We start from the raw sequence: 15,248 nt of genomic DNA on the forward strand, positions 1-15,248 counted from the left end.
TGGGGCAGGGGCGTGATGCTCTGCATGACCCTGAAGCCCAGCTGGCGAGATGTCTGTCTCAACTTTGCTGACAGCTTGGTCCTTTGGGCCCTGTCTGGGAACAATGAGCACTTCCCTGTTAGTAGGACGCAGGTTGCATCTTCTCCATAGTTGCCTCTGTGTTTGGCAGCAGGGCTCCAGACGTGCTTTTGCTAGAAATTGTGCCTTTCCAATAAAGACAAAAAAGAATGTGTGTAAGGCAGCCTGTCAAAGCTACCTTGAGGCAGCTCTCCTGCAGTGCTTTCATCAAAAATACCCTGTGTGCTCTGCAGAGAGCTGCCCTTTTCCTGGGTCTGCAGACAGTGGTTGATATCGGCCAAAGTGTCTCAAACATATCTAGTTGCCCACTCCCTTTAGTGCTCCGTATTACACCTGATGACAAATAATTCTTTTTTCCTTTCTGTATCTTCTTTTTCTTTTACATTTTTTTTTTTTTTGTAAAAGCCAAGACGGCAGGAGACCTAGAGTCTGCTAGTAGTTCTCTGTTATTTTCTTGTGCTCTGATTTTTTATTTTACTAATGTGATATGATCATACTGAATACCAAATGGGACTCTTGGTGGTGTCTGATTTTTGTTGCTTTGCTTTTCTGAGTCTGTCAACTTTTCTTAGTCCTATAGTTCAACCCCCTACATCAATCTGAACCAAAAATGGAGAGAGAAAACACCAGAAGTGGTTTCCTCTACTTTCTTGTACAGATATCAAGAACAGCCACAAATGATTCTAGGTCTATCAGTAGATGTAGGAGTCTGTTTTTTTTTTTTTTTTTGGTTTGTTTTTGTTTTTTAAAGAAAGTTTGAATGATTACTATCTCCAGCCAGGAGCAATGGTACACATTTACAATCCCAATACTTAGAAGTCTGAGACAGGAAGATCACAGCAAATTTGAGGTCAGCATCAGTTACACAGTGAATTCCAGGCAGATCCAGAAACACAGTGATACTATTTCTCACTCTCTCTCTCTCTCTCTCTCTCTCTCTCTCTCTCTCTCTCCATATATATACATATCAAACGAAACAAATATTGGCAATTCTGAATGTGTTTTAATGGTTTTAAGGTAAAGTTCATGTTTGTTTACTGGTTTTTTGAGTTACTGTACTGATTTTTAAAATAAAGATTGTCAAGTTTATAATAGTTAAACCTAAAATTCCTTGAGACATGGATGCAGTTAATTCCTTTCAGTAGCTTTCTGAGGATTCAAATCGTGGAAGCTCACTGTATACTTTTAGATACACAATGAAAGAATATTAGCAAGTACTTAATATACCTTCTTCATTTCTGGATAAAGAAACATCTCTGAGAGTTGGTGATATCTTCTGGTTCTGAGTAAGGAAGTACTAGGAAGCCGTCCTTTGCCTTCCAGGACTGTGCTTATCACTATACCTGCAGGAACCCCCTTGATGCTTCCTGTTGAATACAGCGGAGATTAGAAGAACACAGGAAAAAGTAAGCTGGTGCCACTGAGCAAATATTCCAATAGGCTACGAAGCAATTAAAAATAACTTTATAAAAATATAGGTCCCAGGGGACAAATAACAGGAAATTTTGGTAGAAATTTTACTAGACTCAGGTAAAGTTCTCCATAAAACCTATAAAACTCATTTAATAGTTTCAAGAAATATATGTGAATCTTTTCCTGCAGTAATTTTAATGAGACTGATAAATCGAGTTCGCCCATAGATGCTGAGATCTCTAGCTAGAAGGGAGAACATTTAATTTTCATATGTGCCCAGGAAATGTCTAAATTTATATTTCTTATCTTTGTTGCTGATAATAAAGATTATTTGACATCGGTGAACATAAAAATGAAATTGGTGGCGATAATTCTCAGTGTTCATCCACCACCTACCGCGTCTCACTGAGAAGAGGCCTCAGATCTTCACCTCTCATGACCCCAGGTACTTCTGCTTGAATTTCCTCCCATCCACCCAATGCCTTTTTCATTCTTTCCAGCGAAAATGCAGGCAGTCATCATTCACTCCCTCGCCTCCTCACAGTGCTTTTGGTTCTTATTTTGAAACTCAGACAGATTGTGTCATTTTCTCCAGTGCCTTGAAAGAAAAGTCCTGCGCTGAGAGCAAAGTGCTCAGAGCCCTTACAGCTTCACTCTACAGACACTTCGAAACTCATCTATTACTAACTCCTTCCTCATAAACTTTGTCATACACTCCCAGCATGTACTGTTCACACAGAAGTAAGAAACTCAGAGAGTTCACTTCTCAGACTAGAGGCTGAGGACTCACACTGTCGGGTTTCAAAATCCAGCTCTGCACTGAACTCAGTGACTTTTCTGTCTTATTTTCTTTGTATGTGAACAGTATTGTGGGTTCTAGAGAACCTCCCTCACATGATCAAGAGCTGGGTGATCTGACCCAGGTCCAGGCTTCGAGCATACAGCTTCATTTGGTCCTGGAGCAAGCTCTTCACTCTTCTCATTTGGGTTCCTGAGCTACTCTTGAAGCCCAAAGGCTCATGCTCAGCCTACAGACTTGCTCTTGGACTTTCCATTAGAAGCTAAAAAGATTGTATTCTGGATTCATGCAGTGATTTAATCCATTTTGTTTTCCACTGGAATTACTCATAAGTTTTACACTGTCTTCCTTCAAGAAGAAGAAATCCGTCACAGCAGAGGACAATTGTTTCTGACAATTTTTCTATCTGCTCCACAGGTGCAGTGCCCAGCACTTGACAAGTGCCCCACATCCACAGAAACACAAGAAATTGCTCTGCTAATTAAGGTCAATGTCTACCATTGGCCAGAAAGCCTTCTGGACTCAGTGCAAAATGGTGGACTTCCTTCACCAGCAGGACTTCTTTGATATTTTCAATGAGGGGGGGTCAAAATTCCCATGCACCTCTAACTGCAGAATGTCACATAGACCTGGTTAAGATTCCATGTTCTACTTCATTACTCCTGATAAGAACCCATTCATCTAGCACATAGGAGATTTCTAAAATGCCTCTCTATGCCTATGAGGCATTTCTATACCTTAAGCCTTCAGCCAATGACTATTGCCCATATTGGATACTCTGGCCCTGTCCCCAAAACTGTATAGTATATGAATCACCCCAAGTAAAGTGCTCTTTCTTACCTCAACTCATCCCGGTGTCATCATTAACTTTCATCATACTCATAGAGCGTCCAACACCACCTCCCTCACCACCACCCTGCCCCCACTGATATTGGCCAATAATCCCAGAGGAGGCACAGAAAGAGATATATACATTATTGCTTTATGCTCCAATTCACGCATCATAGGAAAGAGGTCTGAACTGAGACTTCTACTCTTTTATCCCTATGTAAAAATTAATTCCATTTATCCCATAACTATTTATTAATTATCCAGCATTTGAAGTCTTCTAGGCACTAAGGACACAGGAACTTAAAAGAGGAAGAAAAAATAATTTACAAGATGATCTTCTCCATGAGGACTGGTTTTCATCATAGGAGAAGGCATCATGCAAGCTTCTAAAGAAGAGAAGAAAGCAACAGTCCTACCAAGCTATGATGGTTATGAACCACTGTGACGAACATGGCAGGATAACCCTAAGGATGTAAGAGTGACGCACACACTTTGGTGGCAACCAACAGGACTTAATGCTTATTCATCAAGAGAAAAATATTTTCTGTTAGAAACCTTGAGTAGTGAATCATGGATCTTTGAGGAGAACCTACAGTCATTGCTTTACTAAGCTAGCATAATCTTGAACTAAATTCTAAATATTTGTCCTTATACTCATAATAAACGAATTCCTCACCCCTCATCAAAGAAGCTCTTCTTTGCCACAGATGGGAGATCAGTAAGGAAAATGACAACCAAACAAATTGCAGAGTTGTGGAGCTCAACCCACATCTACAAAACAATTCCAACAGTTAAAGCTTGCAGATGATTTTGAAAAAGGAGTTGGTAAGAGCCAGAGGATCAGGAAGTTTGTTGTAAAACTGTGTCTCCTTGTAATCTCAGAAGTTATACCCATAAAGTCTCACCAATGACTGCCCAAAGATGAGCTGAACAAAGACAATAAGAGAAACAGTAAAGTAGGTGGGGGAAAGCCCCCAAGGACTCAACCTTACACAAAGAGCTATAGACAACTAAGAAATGTGCAGAGAGGGAGAAATAGCCTTTTTCAGGAAAGAGTATACCAATTGGCTATCCAATATCAAATCATCAGGACTGACAAACAAAAATACAAGTAACGTTATACAGACCAAAAAGAATGAATTTGAAGAGAGCAAGGAGAAGTATATGGGAGATTTTGAGAGAGACAAGAGAAGGAGGAAGTGGTGTAATTATATCATAATATCAAAAATAAAAGAAAGAAGATAAAAAGACGTACATCTTACCATCAATGAACTATTCCTATGGATGGGAAAAATTGAGAAAGATTACTAAGATGGTAAGTTCCAGAAGAGGAAGACAAAAAGCAAGAAAGATGGGTGGATGAAAGATGCTGTGTTAACTTTCATTTTGAAGGTAGACTTCATTGAGGATGACACTCTAGCAAAGACTTGAAGGACACTTGCACCTATCCAGAAACAGTTTGCTAGGAAGAGGAACAGCTATGTACAAGCATATTCAAGGGGGGTCTGAGGTACAGAGGAACACAAGGCCAAGGACAAGAGTATGGTTAGAGGTGACTGGAGTTAGATCTCATAGAGACAATGGAGTTCATGCCATTTTAGCTGTACAGCTTTCCTCTACCACAGGCCATCCCTAAGATCAGTCTCTTCCACACTACCAAAGAAAACTTGGGGGTCTTCGTTTCTGTCAGTCTCTGCTCTGTATATTTTGCTAATAGTTCTGGATGTTCCATCTTTGTTAACAAATTATCCTCTGATGCACAAACACATCTTCTTATTTCCTTGCCTCAGAAGATACTTATCAGTTCTTCAGTTGGCCATTCTATGACAAGAGTTACAGCACACCTTGGAAACTGTGCCATCAGATACCTTTTACTGTTGTATGGACTCTGCCAGACTTACCCCACTAAGGTCTTTTAGTATTCCTGAGATGCTGATGGTGACTTCTCTCTCACTGATTTATGCCTTTGACATGTCTTTTTTTGGTTGTTCAACACAGACCAAAAACTTCTAGGTTTCTGGATTATCAAGACTTCTGGGTTACCACCATATCTCTATTCTCAAGTTACTATCCCTTAATCATTTTGATGTTTCTACTCTTTAAAATTTGGATCTTATTTTGAGTGAAGAAACAATCTATCTTCTTCATTGTTTATTTGCAAGTTTCCTTAAAGTTTCTGAAAGACAAAAAGACCATATAATCATTCTGGGTGTCATCTCTCTTAATTTGTAGTCTCCAAATTTGAGGGGATTATTAAATCTGCTTGCAAATTAGCTATATTTTTTTCACTTTTTTTTCCACAAGTGACAAAGATAGTCTTTAATCAAAGTAAGAAGACCGACCACAGGGCTATGTAAATTTTAATTAAAAAAATCAAAACTTATTATCAAGCCAATAGATACAAGGCATCAAAACTCAAAATGCAATAAGGACCTGTAGTGCAAAAGTCTTTTGGATCATTCTTTTCAATAAGCAGATTCTTTTCCAGAATCTAATCTGTCTTAAATTTCTTACACATTCATGCAGAGATGTATTGTGAAATATAGACACATACCTTCGTATATATGCCTGTAAACACAACACATAATTGTTTGTGTTTGGTTACTATATTAAGTAGTTACTTTTTGTTGCTGTAATAAATACCAGGCCAAAAGCAACTTAGAGAAGAGAGAGTTTACATTTGCTTGCGGTTCCAGAAGGGAAGTCCAGAGTAGTGGGTAGCATATGACAGCAGGAGTGAAAAGCCAATTAATAACATCTTCAACACTAACCATGAAGTAGAGAGAGCAAACTGCAAGTGGGCCAAGGTGCTTAATACAGATACAGATACTTACAGCCAACCATTGGATTGAGCCCAGGAACCCCAATGGAAGAGCTAGGGGAAAGACTGAAGGAGCTGACGGGGATTGAAACCCCATAAGCAAAACAATATCAACTAACTGGACCACCCAAAGCTCTCAGGGCCTAAACCACCAACCAAGGAGTATATACGCAGGGAGCCAGGACTCCACATACATATGTAGAAGGATAGCCTTATCAGACATCAATGGGATGGGAGGCCCTTGGTCCTGTGGAGGCTTCATGCCTCAGCATAGGGGGAATGTTAGAGGAGTGAGGTGTGAGTGGGTTAATTGGTGGAGGAGTATCCTCATAGAGACAAAGGGGAGAGGAGAGGGTGATGAGATGGGGATTGGTGGAGGGGGTAACCAAGAAGGAGGATATCATTTTAAGTGTAAACAAATAAAATGATTAATTAAAAAAACCCAAAAAACCTAAGCATGCATTATCTCTTCCTTAATTAACTCAAACCTTCAAAACAAACAAACAAAAGAATGAAATCTCTCACCCAGTGGAATACTACCTCCATCATGCCTTCATCTCCTAAAGATTCTATCATAGTTCTAAATAGTATGGCCAACTGAGGACCAAGAGTTCAAATATGTGACCCTATTGAAGACATTTCTCAAATCATCACATGTACATACATATTACCATATATTATAGATACAACCTTTACCTTCCACTGAACTGTTCATGTTATACTATAATTTGGACTTGTTTCTCTCTTGTTTGCCCTCTCTTTTCTCCTTCCCTCTCTCTTTCTTTCCACTCCAATGGCGGTATGTACTTTTAACCATCTCTTGTTTAATCATTTGCAAGCTATTGAAATGTTGGCTATCACATACAATCTCTTCATGCACAATTTTGTGTGTTATTCTTCACAAGTACTAGTTGCCTATAAGGTACTTTTACAAGTTGTATCACTGATTTGGAATAAAAAACACTGAAATATTGAAAACTACCTTAAATTTAGGTAAATGTTACTAAATAATTGTCCACACATGTAATACCCACTTAGGCTAGTATAAATCATTACATACGAAGGTCCCTGTTGATGTACTATATACAAGTGGAAATTTCATTTGTATTCCTCTGATTTTTAGCAAGGTTGACTGTCTTTTCCTGTTTGTGAGCTATTTGTATTTCTTTTTCTATGAGCAATCTGTTCACATTGGAATCTATTTTGGAGTGTGCTTAATTGTCAGATGTTTAGAGTCAAAACTGTTCTAGTTAATATTTCTTCCTCATTATGTTCCCAAATTAAACAATGTCACAGCCTCTGCCATTTTGGAACTTATCTTCTGAACAACAGCTCCGCATAAACATTTTAGAGGAAGCTAGTAGTGTTGTACTGGGACAGCTGATTAGGTGGATCTCAGATCTTTTGTTCAGTAGCCTCTTATATCTCAAAGCTGGCCCTCCTTGTGTTCTCTAATATGTCATTCTGGGAAATCCTATACTCTCATGGATCTCTATTTCTGGGGAATGTCTTTGTTTCTACACATTCTTGCATGACAGGCAACAAACTCACACCTCTTAAATCTCTTTCCACAGCAATATTTCTTGACACTGACTGGGTTTATTAAAGCTATTGAAGAAAACTGATTACATTTCCATGTGTCTTTTCTTCCTTTGATCTGACTCCCTCTCATAATCTATGGTAAATTTTTCTCCCAACTCTCAACTCTCTCCTTTCCCCAGCATTTAAACAAGACTTGTAGGTCAAGGTGTCAGATAAGAAGTTGACTCTGGCTTTTGGGATTGGGCAGACACAGAGTTGGTCTGGTCCTGTGGAGATACTGAATCCTGAGCCATCCTACAGGACCCACTGCACTCAGAGCAGCCAGTAAGAACTCCATCTCACTCCCTAAGCCCCAGAGATACATCTGGGAGCCAGGAACATTCAGGACCCACCAGCTACCCAAACCCCGCCCTTCCAGAATTCCACTTCCCTTCCGCCCCTGCAGACAGAAACTGAAGGAGGGGCCGTCTGAAGACATTCCATCTGAGTATCCATCCCATGTGCAGTCACCAAAGGTAGATGCTGATGTGGAAGTCAGGAAGTGCATGCTGATAAGAGCTTGATATGGATGTCTCCTCAGAGGTTTTCAAGAGTCTGACATATTCAGAGGCAGATGCTCACAACTAGCCATTGAACTGATAATAGAGTTCCCAATGGAGGAGTTAGAGTGAAGGCCATTGGAGCTGAAAGGGTTTGTGGCACCATGAGGAGAGCAACAATAGCAACCAACCACAGTTCCCAGGGTCTAAACCACCAGCCTGGGAACACTTAGGGAGGGATCCAGGGCTTCAGCTGAATACGTAAGAGTGGAGGGCCCTGCTGGACATAGGTGGAAGAAGAGATCCTTGATCTCATGAAGGCTGGATGCCCCAGGGGGTGGGAATTTTGAGTGTGGGGAGGTGGTAGTGGGGGTAGGTAGGGGTTACATCCGCAGAGAAGGAGGAGGGGTGAGGGGATTGGGGTTCCTGGGTGGGTGGGGGATGGGGTAAGGGTACAACATATGAAATGTAAATAAAACATCCAATAAAAAAAAAAGAAAAAAAAGAAGAAGATGACTCTGTGACACAGTGGATTAAAGTTGTCACAGTGACTAAAGATATATTACACTCAGAGAGACTCATTGGAAAATGTCTTGTAACACCTAAACATGGTGATCAGACAGTTGAAATTCGGGAGAGAATCAGGGGGCAGGTTGGGGTGGGTATGTAATGAGAAGGATGGAGCAGGATTCTACTTCAACCTAGCTCACTGCTGGTAGCAGGGAGTATCGTTAATAAGGTATGTCAAGAGATCCTGGTGAAATGATACTAGATGTCTTCTCTGTAGGACAATCACTTAGTTTTCACAGCCTCGCATCCCATTAGATGTGTTTGTAGTATATTAATATCCTAGTGAGAATGGCTAGTGTCAGAGAAGAGGTTTATTCTGTTCCTGGCCAGGTCTCATCTAAGTATGTCTAGGTGTCATCGTTGGAAGAGGTCTAGTGTTTAAGAGAGAGAACACATAGGAGCCTGAAAACCAGGATAATCACAAATTCAGGAGTCTGGGGATTGTCTACACAGCCTCTGGTTGGAACATAGCCACAGAAAAGTTATAAGAGAGTGGGAATGGAGAGATAGCCTCACACTAAGAGATTCAGGCAACAGGAGGCTTAGCTTGGACAGTAAAGGGAACAGTGACAAGCTACAATCTTGATTTATAGGAGCTGAACCTATCACTCAAAGATAAACTGTAGCAGAATTTGATAGCCTCAAGTTTGGAGCCAGAAGTCAGCCCAACCTCTGTAGTCATTTATCTTCTTTGAGTTTCACTGCTAATGGAACTGAAAACCCCAAAGCCCCAGGTAATTGCTTGTGTCTACAGCCCCATCTCTCCAGCAATATTTAATACAGAGTGACTTGGCAGCATGGACTCTGGCCTCTCAGTTCACACCCCAAATCATCTTCTACCTCCCAACACACCCAGTGAACACCCCTTACCTAGAACATTAGCCTCAACAGAATATATATTCTAGTGTGTTTCTGGAGCATGAAAGAACCTTTGTCATTCACTGCCTGCAAAGCTCAAGGTGTTTAGTATGGCTTTTTTGTGCAAGGAAAAATATTCTTAAGATGAAAACATCATGCCAGATGTTAGACACTCAGCTTCCATGAGCTAGCCACAGGCCTCAGTGTACATTCTACATGTCGTATAAGTCTCTGTCTTGTGGTCATTGGCCGTGAGGCAATTAGCTTTCATCAACGTTGAGTATAGTTCCGTATCTTGTTTAGTTTGATATTGTTACTGTCGTAGCAAAAATACTTGTAATTAAAAGTTTCCCCTCTACCAAGAGGAACCAAAAGAGATATCCATATCAACAAGTGGGGAAACCACAGCACAAAAATACAGGAAACATGGAAACATGAGGAAATGGGATGTAAACTTGGTCAGTGACTTTAAAAAATGATGTAAACAGGGAGGGGAATTACATGAAAAAAAATCATTCCCAGAACTAGATGTGAAAATTTGAAACAGATAAAAAATATTTGAAACTAGGAAAGAAGACTCCTTGAGTGTTAGAAATGGAAAAGTAAAAAAAAAAAAAACTCACAGCAAAATACATCATATAATTATAGGAAAGATCGAACAGAATAAAGCATATCCAGAAAGGAATTCAAAGTTGATGAAATATTACATTTATAAATGTTTATAAATAAACATAAACTCACCTTTCAGGAATTTTTGGCATATAGTCAGGAGACCAAGCCTAAACGTCTGTGAGACAGAAGAGATGAAAATGGAAACTAAAGGAAAGGCAAACGAAGTGCCATTCAATGAAACAAATGCAGAACTTTCTGCATTCAAAGTTTTAAATGAGAAATCTAAGGATAAGAGGCATTTGAAACACATAGGTGAGTCCCAGGGAGGAACTTCTCCAATGCACATTGTTCTGGCTACAGAACAAAGAAGCAGTATTCAAATCTGCTGGAGAACAATACCAACTGTAAAGGCCAATTCATCAGAACATTATGAGACTTCTCATAAGAAATCTCAAAGGCCAGAAAGCAAGAAGTGATATACCACAAGCCCTGAAAGCAAGTACCTGACAATTAAGATGTCTATATACAGTAAAGTGGTCTTCTAAAGTAGGAGAGATATAGGTATTTCACATATTCAATAAATGTATCAGAAAAACAGCATCCTCAGCCGAAGATTAAGTTCAAACCTGAGCTACATTGAGATCTCATTTATACAAGCCAGAGTAGCTATCATCAAGAAAACAGATGGTGGTGAATTTGATGAGAATGTTGTGAAGAGGGCCTCTTACACATTGCTGATAAAAAGTTAAACTAGTTAGCCTTTGTAGAAGGCAGCATGTAGTTTCCTCAAACTACTAAAATTCAAGCTGCCATATGGCTCCACTATATCCAGAGTATATATTCAGAGGATCCCAAGTCAACATTGCAGAGAGATTCTTGCAAATCTCTGTTTTTTGTTAGGTTATTCACAATAGCCAAGGAGTTCACACACACAATGGAGTTTTATTCAGCCTCAAAGAAGACATGAAGTTTTTAATAGCTCTCTTTTTCCTGGCACCATCCTTTCCCATTTGTTATGTTCCTTATTGTGTGGCTTTGTTAGGATTCTTCTAAGTAAAACTCTTCCATTCATCACCTCTTAATTGGTAAAGTGCTTACTGAAAGCCAAGTGCTCCTTAATTTCCAAAATTCAGCCCAGGTATCACATATTCAGCAAGATTCCCCTGTTGTATCTTTTCTGTCTGTGTCTGGTTCAAACCTAACACTTTGCTCTTAATTAGCCGCTTTGTTCCAGCTATCTGTTTTTACAACTTGTTACAATCAATTTGGAGACCTCAAAGGTCCTTATATACTTGTGTATTTCTACTGAACCCCGTTTCTTATTATGTAGTATACACTTAATGCCATTTAAGACACATGTGAGTTAATGGTTTGGGTTAAGGAGTGGATGTTGCTGGTCAATAAACTTTAGTTTGCTTTCTGATGCTATGATAAGCATCAGGACCAAAAGCGACTTGGGAGGAATGAGATTATTTTAGCTGACAGGTTCCAGTCTGTCACAGAGAGAAACCAGGCTAGGAGCTCAAGGAATGAAGGAGCCTAGAGACAGGAAGTACAGTGGAGTCCAAGGAGGAACTATGCTTACCAGCTGACTCACCTAGGTCCTTTATACAGCCAAGACCCATCTCCCCAGCACCGCCCCCCGTAGCTCCACCCATATTGCATCAACTTGCAGTCACAAAATGCTCTTCCTGAAGCATGTGACCAATATGATGAAAATGATTCCTTGTCTGAGGGTCCCTTCCCCCAGAAACACATATCAAGTTGACAACCAATATTATATATCACTAATTTCACTTTCCTTAGTGTTACTTCTATTATAAATAGAGATGTTAGTAATTTAGCAATTATTAAATGAGCTAACATGCCTGATAAAGTAAGTGTCCACTGAATATAACCATGTCACACTATGGCAAGTCTTCTATTAACAACTAGCTATAAGGAGTAGTAATCCAGTTGGTTACCATCATCAGGAAAGCCATCCACAAAGTCTATTGGTTTTTCCCTCTTGCCTCTATTGTTAGTTATAACTGAGGAAATAGGCCCTGAGGTGGCTCATTTTCTCAATAAATGAGCTTAAAGGATCATGCTGGCTTTATTACTGTTTTTTAATTACAAAGCTATTTCACTCATTTCCCTTTCAGAAAACAGAATGGAACATCTCATAGCAAATACACTGTCCCAATAAACCACAATCATCAAAATGAGATGCTCTACTGTGTCACATCTCTAGGGACACAGAGACTACAAGCCTTGAAGCAAGTGTCTCTACAGAACAATGGGAATTTACTAGCTGCTCTAGTAATGAACATCTCAGCCACACCTCACGCTGAAATACCTTTATTTTTCACACAGTGTTGTAATTTCTTGTTATTGTTTTAGCAATAACCATATGTTCTCACCCTCTGGGAGGAAACACCTGCCATTCCTAAAAATGTTAGTATTTACATGCAGATACTAAACAATAGTGTGGACTTCAGTTAGCTAAACTCAATATCGAAAGAGAAAAATAAGTCATTCATTTATTAATTCTTTAATTAATCTGATAATTTTTTTTAACCTGTCCTGGACTCCAGTTAAACTGTGCTAAACTAAGCCACCACGGGTATTGACATCGGTGCACCCCAGCTAGTGAGGATGCCCATAAGAAACATAAAGGTAAACAAATGATTAAACTTTAGGATTATGATAAATGTTTGGGAGGGGGTGACATACATCACTGAAGGAGAATTAGTTTTGAGGGAATGAATCGAGAGAGCTCTATTTTAGTCATTAAAGGAGGAAGCTTTGAGGAGGTGAGAGTTCAGTTGAGAACTAGTGGAATGTAAGGGTCAGGCATGCAGTAAAGTAGTCAGAGAGTATTCTCCCTTGGTGATGATGAAAAGCTAGCTTTCCTGCACTGCCCCAAAGACAAAAAGCTAGCTTTCTCAGAGTGCCTGAAAGATGAGCAGTGTGCAGACATGTGGAGGTAAGCATAAAAAAAAAAAGAAGAAGAAAAAAGATTGACCTAGGTAAGCTTGGCCAAGCCAGGACCGATTTCATGAGGCCATGTTAGCTATGACATAGGGTTTGGGTGTCTTTAAAATGACTGTGCACAAGAGCTTACTTCTCCCTTAGATGGTCTGTTCTAGGTTATTGCTGTAATCATTGTCTGTCAAGTACACCTGTGCATAATGTTACCTCAGAGCCTTCGAGTGCACTCCATTCCTCACGCCTGGTATGGAAATAGTATCAGCTTGAATTAGAATGTCTGCTCAGAGACCTGCAAGCAATACAATCCTGTGCAATTCTGAAACCCTGCTGGGCCTCATACCCTGTAAAATTATGAAAAGATTTTGATGTAAGAAATAAATGAAATATCATGTATGAAATCCCCTAACATTGGGCCTGATCAATGGCAGCTGCTCAGTGAATGCGAGTTTCCTTGAATCTGTATATTCACAAGGTTTCTATTCATCCCTTTCTGATTCTCTGATTCTGGTTTGTGTGCGTGTATGCGTGTGTGCGTGTGTGTGTGTGTGTTTGCATATGCACACACTCAAGGCTTGGAACATTTGAGGCAAGCACTCTACCACTGTGCCACATCCCCAGCCCTTCGCTCATGTTTTCTACATCAAAAGGTATTTGGTTTTGTAGCACTCCTATGACTTTATCCAATAATGCTCTGTATGTTCATTCTTTGCATGTCTGATTTCTGTATCTTATTTCTCATTTCAACCATTAGTCATCCTTGTCCTCACTAGTGTAGTACTGAAGATGCCCACGCATGATCTTAACCATTACATTAGGGGAGAGACTACCCACCTAGACTCTAGCAAGCTTTCTAGTAATGGGTAATGTTTAGCATAGGGATGAAATTATCCACTGTGTTTTCTCCACTATAATCTAAAAGCAGGGTGAGTTTTGATTGGCAAAATCATGTAATGTTGCCAAGTGAAAAAATGGAAAACAAGATGTAAGAAATAAATGAAATATCATGTATGAAATCTCATGCTTGTGGGGAAGTTAGTAAAAACTTGCTTAGTTTGTCTAGGCTGGAGCAAATGTCATCATGGGCATAAAGATACCTAGGGTTTTTACCCAAAACACTAAATTGTGCGGCAGTCTCAAAAGTGCCCTAAGCCAATTAATTGTATTCCTCTTTAACTAACTAAATCAATGTCTATTTGATATTTTCTTTTTATGATGTTATACCTTGAGCTACAAAGTAGTAATTTTTAAATGAATGAACTAATTTCTACAGACAAATATTTATTATAGTAGTTTCTATGAATAGGTTTGTGTGTGATTTTAAAGTAATAAGCCAAGGTACAGAGCTCTTATATTATTCCATATTAACTATCATCAGATCTTAATTATTACATTATCACATACAGTGGTTTCTTATACCATGGGCTAAATTAAGCAATAAGAAGTTCAACTGGCAAACATAGTGAGATTTGAGATTTTATTAATAAGATAAACAGCACTCAAAAGAATTTTCTTTGAATATTACTTTCGTAGGTACAGTTCCGAAAACCTTGATGAATTTTGATAAGCTATATAAACATAAATTATGAAATGAAAGGACTCAATTCTCGATTTAGCCAAACAGCTCTTTTGAATCTATGGAGCTTCACACTGGATTTTACAATTTTACTCTCAATTATATTTTTATGCTTTTGTACTCAGAAGATCATGTTTCAAGTTCATCTACTTTTTATCTTCCCAGAGAACTTGTTCTCTTTTGCTTAATATTTGTCAATTTTTAAAAATATAAACACTTGAATAGCAGAGTAGTTTATACAATGCAGTTTTTTTGCATATTTCCATTGCCCATTTTGGAGGGCTATCCCTTTAATCTTTCATGTGATTATTTCGTTCCACTTTCCAATGAGAAACACACACACACACACATGCACACACACACACACTTGATTTAGGGATTCTTTAGAGAAAATTTTATTAGAGAGAGAAATAGACTAAAGGCCTTCATTATACAGTCATGGCATTTCTCCCAAGTATCAAATTTATCTTCAAGCCTGTGGTCCAATTTCCAAAACATTGCCTGTAATTAGATGTAATTGCATGACAAATCAATCAAAATGTGATATTTTGGGTGACAGCTTTTGCTCCTCCTATCCGCCCTCAAACTTCTATACATTCTTTTTCTACTTTTCTTTTTAGATCCTCTCTTATGATTCTT

General features: G+C 39.1%; 1 non-coding gene across 1 annotated transcript; it reads right to left on the reverse strand.

Moving 5' to 3' along the window:
• Positions 1 to 656: 656 nt before the first annotated feature.
• LOC114630330 lies at positions 657 to 783 on the reverse strand. The gene has a single exon (XR_003712812.1). It is a non-coding gene; the product is annotated as a small nucleolar RNA SNORA31 (small nucleolar RNA).
• Positions 784 to 15,248: the final 14,465 nt, after the last annotated feature.

Source organism: Grammomys surdaster, unplaced genomic scaffold, assembly GCF_004785775.1.
Source record: "Grammomys surdaster isolate TR1022 unplaced genomic scaffold, NIH_TR_1.0 337, whole genome shotgun sequence".
Taxonomy (NCBI): domain Eukaryota; kingdom Metazoa; phylum Chordata; class Mammalia; order Rodentia; family Muridae; genus Grammomys; species Grammomys surdaster.